This window comes from Petromyzon marinus, chromosome 37 (assembly GCF_048934315.1).
Source record: "Petromyzon marinus isolate PM22_M1 ecotype Great Lakes invasive population chromosome 37, UKy_Petmar_22M1.pri1.0, whole genome shotgun sequence".
In the NCBI taxonomy this organism is placed as follows: Eukaryota; Metazoa; Chordata; class Hyperoartia; order Petromyzontiformes; family Petromyzontidae; genus Petromyzon; species Petromyzon marinus.
Window position 1 is genome coordinate 13,815,368 of NC_133703.1, and position 8,997 is coordinate 13,824,364.

Sequence of the window (8,997 nt, forward strand, 5' to 3'; positions counted from 1 at the left end):
ATGTAAATTTCTCACTTTAACATCACGAGCCCCCCCCCCCCCCCATTTCGTTTATGACTCTGGGGCTATGCCCATCTCTAACCTTTAAAAGCAGGCTGCATCAGCAGCTTTCCTCTTTCTTCCGTCTGATGACGAATGCTTGCGTTGCAATCGAAACGTTGTCACCTATTATTTTTTCTACTTATATGACTTCACCGAAAGAACCAAAGAGTATGGTTAGTTTAGTCTTGTGCTTGTCTTTCATCCCATCTCACCAAGCTACAGTGAGGGAAAAAAGTATTTGATCCCCTGCTGATTTTGTACGTTTGCTCACTGACAAAGAAATGATCAGTCTATAATTTTAATGGTAGGTTTATTTGAACAGTGAGAGACAGAATAACAACAAAAAATTCCAGAAAAACGCATGTCAAAAATGTTATAAATTGATTTGCATTTTAATGAGGGAAATAAGTATTTGACCCCCTCTCAATCAGAAAGATTTCTGGCTCCCAAGTGTCTTTTATACAGGAAACGAGCTGATATTAGGAGCACACTCTTAAAGGGAGTGCTCCAAATCTCAGCTTGTTACCTGTATAAAAGATACCTATCCACAGAAGCAATCAATCAATCAGATTCTAAACTCTCCACCATGGCCAAGACCAAAGAGCTCTCCAAGGATGTCAGGGACAAGATTGTAGACCTACACAAGGCTGGAATGGGCATAGCCCACTCTTGATTTTTTAATTAGCTGGTTTATCAGTTAACTCCCCCAATTTCCAGTAGTTTAATTGTATTATAAATTTCATTGTTTGTACGACATGTTTTGGTTTTCGCACTCAATGCCATTTTAATTTGTGAGTTATTGTAACCGTTTAATTGGAGCGCTTTGATGTGTTTAATCTTACTACTCAGACTTTCATAACTTGACACCTGTTTTGCCCGATGAATGACCATCTTGATGAGAGAGCTTTTCTGTGCAGGGTGATCGTGTGAGTGTGCAATTTATTTCTGTACACGCTGTGTTATTTTACAGTTTGGGACACCTCCAAGCAGAATATGCAGGAATTGGGTTTCCTTCACCCCCACTTGCACGGTTAACTGGATATACGGGTGTTGCGAGTTGAGATGATTTAGACATTAATTCAGTGTAATTTTACCGTGGGGGCCAGACAATCAATGTGTCGTTCACATATCTAAACGAACGAGAGGGTTTTAGTGTACTTGAAGCTCGCACTTTTGCTTCAAAAAATTCCATGTGTAATGAGCGACTTCCACGACACGTCGTATAGAGGGTGCTTCTTTATTACTCACACTGGGCACAACACAGGCCAACACTGGTTCTTCTTCCCACTGAATATACTCTAGGCAATAACACCTCTACTGGCTACACGCACAGCCGATCAGTCGGCGTGGTCCCCTTGCCCTCGTCTCCGCCACTGGCTGGCGGCGTGACAATGGCGATGGAACCCACGCAGGAGATCTTCCACGTGGCTGGACAATAGAAAGAGATGTCGGTGAACAGCGACACGCCAGGACCCCACACACGAGCCCCGAGCTCCAGGTCCGCTCCCCTTATGTCCCCCAGGCATGGTTAGGCCCCGCCTCCGGCCCCACCCTCTCGTGGAACCTTCGAGCAGGTTCCCGGAGTATCTAGGCTAGCCCCACCTGTTATCTTTGCCCCAGATACACCTCCTTCCCTGATTGGTTGTTACCTCTGTGGCCGTCCCCGTGAATCCCTTCCCAGGCCAGTAGGTGTCACCCTGTCAGTGTTTTCCTCTGCATTTAGAATAGAGTATTTGGCTGCTATACATTTTCACGTGATAAGCCACTTCGTTGAGCTATCATTTGTGGCAAGGTTGATTCTCAAAGAGAGCTTTATAACTCAGTGGAGCCTTCGCTGGTAAAATAAAAATTAGTTTAATGAACCTTTGGAAAACCGTAAACCCCCGGTGGTTTTGGTGCCCTTTGTTTGATCATGTATTCCTCCTCCTTGGGAATTAATGGGTTGGCAATCATTGCAGTTCTCTTCAGTTCCAAAGGACTGGTTAGGTCTCATCTGGTAAAACTCTGATTTTGTTCCCATAATCTCCACGGGACATTATAAATGTTGATTTGCCTTTGTTTAGACTTTTGCCTCACCGAAAGTAATGTTTTTGGCAATTTACTGTTTTCAATTATTTTGGCAACCTCGTGCCCAGTCATCTCAGCTTGATTTTCAGAATCAAGACTCTTTGTTTATCCTGGAGATTCCACTGAAGCAATTATCGCAATAGCAATTTTGCATGGGGAAACAGCAAAGGTAAGACCTTTAGATAGGTCTAATACAGGGGTGGGCAAATTTTTTGACTCGCGGGCCACAATGGCTTCTAAAATTTGACAGAGGGGCCGGGCCAGGAACAGATGGATGGAGTGTTTGTGTGAACTAATATAAATGACATGTAAAAATCATTACATGAAAGGATTTGGCCTTTAACAGGCAGCAAAGCATTTATTTGCAAGGCAATTTAACAAATTGCACGAACATGAACAATACAAAAACATGTCGTAACGTGACTGATCAAACATCATGAAAACATTTGAGGCCTGCACCCAAACATCACTTGAACTTCTTTATTATCTACATTAACAGGTTAGAGCAGCCACGCAGGCTGTGTGTCGGAGATTTGGCTCCAACCTCGCTGCAGCAACACATCATCACTTTCAGTTTCAGTGGGAACAGTGTTGTTGATCTCCCATTTTTGCCAGTGCATCCAAGTCTGGAGTTGTTTTGGTTGTGGCAATTCTCAGGATAGATCTGAGGTGCTGATCCATTAACTTTGATCTGACGGACTTTGTTGGCGTTCATGACGCTGAATGTCTGCTCACACACATAAGTCGAGCCAAACAAAGTCAGCATCTTCTGTGCAGTCCTCCAGAGGTTTGGAAACGTGGATTTGTAAAGTGAAGCATAAAAGTCATTCAGTTTAACAGAGTTGAACGTCTCCTTTAGGACGAAGTCAGACTGAAGATCTATCAGTTCCAACTGCAGCTCATGTGGTGCTGTTTCAGAGTCTTGTGACAGGGGACAGGACACCAGCTGAAGTGACTGTTCAATGTTTTCAAAATCAGAGAACCTACAGCAGAATTCTCCGTGCAGGTCAAGTGATTTGCTGTATTTTTTTGTGTTTCGCGGTGCCCCTTCCTGCATGGCAAGTGTGGGGAAATGAGCGAAAGATTTGGTCGCAATTTGTCTGGAGAACAAAGTGAGCTTGGATTTGAAGGCTTTCCCATGTTTGTACATGTCGTGAACAAACTGATCTTTCCCCTGCAGTTTCACATTCAGCTCATTTATGTGTGAAAATATGTCCACAGCAAACGCAAAGTCACTAAGCCAGTTCTTGTCACTTAGCTCAGGGAATTCGTCAGATTTCCCCATCAACTCCAAAAATGCGATGATGTCCTCTTTCAGCTCCCACACTCGTTGTAACACGTTCCCCAAACTTAACCATCGGACACGAGAGTGGTACAGTAAGTCCTGATGATCCGCATCAGTTTCCTCCAGGAACGTAATAAACTGACGGTGCTGAAGTCCCCTTGCTCGTATAAAGTTAACAAGTTTTATGGCTGGATTCACGACATGATTAAGCTGCAATACAGACTTACACAGGGATTCCTGATGGATGATGCAGTGAAGGAAAATAAGATCCTGGTCAGGGTTTTCCTCTTTCACTTTATTCTGGATTCTTTTCAGCAGCCCAACATTTTTTCCAGTTAAATTTGGCGATCCATCCGCTGTGACATTGACAAGTTTACTCCAAGGTAGCTTCATTCTTTCAATGACAGCAGACACCTGGTTATACAAGTCCTCTCCCCGCGTTGTTCCTTTCAGGGACTCCATGGTCAAAAACTCCTGTTATCGCAAAACTGTCAATGCCTCGGATAAAAATGAGGAGCTGAGCAGTGTCTTTTACGTCCGTACTTTCATCCAGTGCTAGTGAATATAACTCAAAGGAATCAGACTTTTTATTTAATTGGCTGGCTATATTTTCATCAATCAGTTCCACACGGCGAGTCACAGTCCTGCGTGATAAACTGACTTTTTCAAATTTGCTTTTGACCTCCGGACACAAGATGTCTGCTGTCTGTACCATGCATTCTTTTACAAACTCGCCTTCGGAGAAAGGCTTGCTAGCCTTTGCTATTTCGAATGCCACCATAAAACTGCCTTGGTAGTTGACTCTTGAATCGCAGTTTGTTGGTGAAAAAAATGTTGCTGAGTCTGTAAATTAGCCACCAACCTCTGAGCTGTAGCCGCCCGTTCTTGCGTTGACTGCTTGCTAGCGTAGTTAGCATACTTCGTAGCAAAGTGACGGCTGATGTTGTACTCCTTGAAAACTGCGACAGTTTCTCGGCATATCAGGCATACAGCCTTCGATTGGACTTCAGTGAAAAAGTATTTTGTTGTCCACTCCGTGTTAAACACTCGACACTCTTTGTCCACTTTTCGTTTCCTTGATCCGCTCATTTTACAGAAGGGCTCACAGGGCAAAACGAAAAAGTGAAGGGAGCACCGTATCTAACTCAGCAATGTAAACAAACCCTGAAAATGGCGCTGACGGCCTACAATGCATTGCGAGATCATGTGCCCTTTCGAGCCCGATACACCACACTCCCGGTCAAAGTGCGCCATCTAATGGGGAAATGGGGGCATTACAGGAGAAAGGTAAAATTGTATTTAATAATATTTGGACAAGTTCAGCGGGCCGGATTAAAAAGCCCAATGGGCCGTAAATGGCCCGGGGGGCGTACTTTGCCCATGTCTGGTCTAATATCATATCGCTGATTAATTGTTAGTCATGTTAATGATCTATTAATTATTTTTGATTGAGAGTCTAATTAAATTTGGTAATCCACATCATTAGACCTTTGGCAGTACCAAAATATAATAGGGTTTTCCCCTTTTTTCTGGCAACAAAACTGAAACCTTTTTATAAGGATTCATGTCTGCATTAACCACTACCTGCAGTCAAAATGCAAACAAAAAACATGATAATATATGCATTGTCCTTGAAACTGATTGGTCCCTTGGTGTGATTGGTTCCTTGGTGTGGATCAATCAGTCTCAAGGACAATGCATATATTATCATAGTATGTTTTTTTTGCATTTTGACTGCAGGTATTGTGGTTAATGCAGACATGAATCCTTATAAAAAGGTTTCAGTTTTGTTGCCAGAAAAAAGGGGAACACCCCTATTATTACATTTGGTAAGTTTGATATATTTCCATGATCTAATCCAAAATAATCATGAATTTTAACCCCATTTACAGGAATGGAAGAGCTATGTCACCACGACAAACAGAAGGGGAATCGGATATGGAGACACGCTTTAGCCAAATTATTCAGAGCAGTGACAGAATATTTCTGAAATTTGGATAAGAGAAACAGGAATAATTGTGAAAGGTGAAAACATGGACCATCGGGTTTGATTTTGAAGAGAGAATTTCCACCACTGAGGGATGTAGATGGGAGATGAGCACTGCCCCAATATTGTCATGAGCACAGGCAGTGCTCATCTATGGATTATTTAGATTACTTTGCTGCTATAAATATCCACATGATGAGCCACTTTGTTGAGCTGTCATTTGTGGCCAAGTTGCTTCTGAAAAATAAGTTTATACCTCAGTGGGTTTTACTTGGTATGATAAAAGTTATTTTATTCATATATATTTGTAGAGTAGTATGGAGACGTGACGTCATACTCGCTGTGAAGTGCAATGACGTCATGTCACCTCGGGGTATTTAAGGGGTGCCCCGTGACGAAAGCGGTGTCGTTGCGGAAGCCCGGGATGGTGAGTGGTTGAAGAGAGCCGAGGAGACAGCCAGGGGTAGAGCTCAAGAAGTCTGTAGAAGCCGGCTGTAGTTACGGGAGGTGCTGCTCTCCTCAGTCGGATGGTGTTGGCTGAATCCCCGTCCCGACTCGAGTGAGAGCCTGAAGAGATAGCCCAGGCTAGCAGTAGATAGAGCCAAGGGTCCACGTGAAGGACCAAGTGTAGGACACCTACCCCTGGTGTTTACTTACCACCTTCATTGTTAATAAATCAGTGCACGCCCATACTTGAAGACCTGCCTCCGCGTCGTCATTCACAACACAACATATTTTTAAAGTGATTTGTTTACCTTTCCTATACTTTGCACTCCTATCATGTCTTTGTATAGTTGTAACGTTTTGACCCACCCTACTAGACATCTGCGATAAAGAGCTTCATGGCTCAACAGATTCCTCCAGGAAAAATATTCTGATTCTCCGCACATGGATAATATACTATAGAGACGCTGAGAAGCGACCCCTCATTAAAATAACGCAATCAGTGGCAGCATAACATCACACCTGGTGTTTGAATAAGGTGCAACCGACTCATTCGCTGAGTGGAGCAGCCACTCAAATGGTCATACCAGCTAGAGGCCCCTTGGCCGCCTGTTTAAAATTGAGGTGGGCCTGGGAATTTCGAAAGGGGAAATTACCTATGTGTGCCAGCGTATTCTCTACTATGGAAAATGATGGCCCATGCAGCGCGGTCCTATGCTGTGCAACAGTTTCGGCCCATAGTTGGAGGACCCTCCTCTTCAAGCTCACAGCCTACTCGCTACCAGGCATTGACAGCACCTGTTTTTTAACTGCCAATACTTTACTGTCATTGTTGCCACCCATTGCGTAGCGCAACGGCCGGGGTCCATTCACGAGCGTGCAGACTTCCTCGCAATGGCTGCCCATGTTTTGGCTTGGTTCTGCCAACGCACGGCTCCGCCACTGTGGGGGGAGTAATGGGATGATTCTCTCATCTCCATTGGGTTGCATTCACCTCACTGCTCCCCCACTTATCCCTCCCTATCCACTCCCATCCCTTGTCCTGGAGCTGCCCCGTGGCAAATCTTGTCATGGCTTACGTGGCTGCCTGTCTCAACATGTCGGGCTCACTTTGTATCTGTCACAGCGACTGGGCACTTCCCCCTTTGCACATCAGACGAGCCAATTCTCTCCCCCCATAGGAAACCCTTGGCTGAGGTCACCCGTTAAGCTGCCGAGAAAGAAAACCGAGGTTTGATATTGGGGCTAACATTTTGGGTTGTACCCAGGTGTGGAATGCTCGGTGTGCTGGGGGGTGTAGTGGAGGGGAGTCGTCTCTAAGTGGTTTCACGGTCTTGACATCACACAGCTTCATGGACGATAGTTACTGCACAGGCAAATTATCTCAATTAGGGTCACCATCTTTTTGGATTTAACTTGGATAGTCCAGGAATTGGCATCTGGGTTTGGGTGACAGGAATTGCTTTGTACTGAGATATGGTGGCATTCTTTTGAACTCTATGACTGCACAGTTTTCAGAGACCTTGGCTGACTGAGAAACTATGTCCAGTATTGGTCTGTGGCAAAGGTGGCCAACCTCTATAATACAACGTCCTAGAGATGGCTCAATCTGAAGTAGAGGCAAACCGAAATTTGGTTTCGGCGCCGAAAGTTGGCAAATGGCCTCTTTCGGCATACTTTCAGTTTTGGCCGAAAGTCAATTTTTTGTTTTCAGTCTGGTTTTGGTTTCGGCCGAAACTGATATTGACTTTCGGTCGTCATTCGTCAACCGAAGATCTATTTTTAGAATATAACGCTAGTGCTACGTCTATCACTTTGCCTATCGGCCGGTCAGTCGGGGCTAGGCAAATCCTATGCGATAGGCTGCAACACACACACACGTCAGCTTCAGCAGCTTGGGAGCGAGGTGACAGCTGCAACCATGGTCTGCTAATGTATATACGACTGGTCAACAGACGGCAGCCTGTCTAGCTGAATGCGGAAAAACTTGTTTCTTAACTACAACATTTGTTTGTATATAATTACTAAGTAACACCTGATATTTAGCGACTCTTACTGCAGGCTCTGAATGATTAGTTCTAGATTTATTTTTAATTAAAGTAGCATTGCATCATGACATATTTCATAAATCTTGTGTTCGGTAACTTCGGTTATATACTTTTCTGTTTCGGTCTCGGTCGAAAGTGTAGTTAAACTTTCGGTTTCGGCTTCGGTTTCGGCCGAAAGTAATTTTTTTTATATTCTTAGTTTTTTCGGTAAAGTCACGTTGAAGAGAAACAACAAAATAACAAAATATATATAAAACAATAAAAAATTCTCACGACGTTTCGACCATAACTCAAACGGTCATCATCAGGTGTGTCGGTTTGCATAAATTTATTTTTAAAACGGCACATTTATTTATTTATAAAAAAAACGTTGGCGTCACGCGCAGCGATTGGCAGTTTGCCCAGGACTAGTCCATCTATTTTTTTTTTTAAAAGAGGAGGGGGGAGACGAAATTTTTTATAATGTATGCTGTCTGAAAGCCACTGTAAGCGTGAACAATCAATCAAGAACTGAAATGATTTATCAAATCTTTCCAATGATTGCTAAGATAGAATCCATCTTCTCGGTTGAAATTGTCTCTGTGCTTGTATATGTGGATAGCCTCATGAACGAATCTCTCATGGAAGCCAGATGGCTTACAAAGAACCTCCGTCTTGGAAAAGTCAATGGCATGTGAGCCTACTGAATTAGAACAATGATCTGCTACGGCCGAGGTGTTGGTCCTACCGTGTTTAAGGTCTGCTTTATGTTCACGAATGCGGTCCGAGACATGGCGTTTGGTTTCTCCAATGTAACTACTACCACAGAGGCAACTTAGTTTGTAGACACCAGGGTATTGTATGTCCGGAATCACATCTTTTACAGACGGAACCAGATCACGGATTTTATGTAATGTGTTGAAACGGACCTGGATCTTGTGTTTATTCAAGATTTTGGAGATCTTTTTTGTGATCCCAGCAATGTAGGGTAAAGTGATGGTTTTGAAATGCTCCTCAAGAGGGTTTTTCTTCATGGTTTGAGTGATAGCTTTGCGGATTGTATAGTCGGAGTAACCATTAGCCCTAAGAGCTTGGTATACGTGCTTGAGTTCACTGCTTATGTGTTCCTGGTCGGATATGCATTG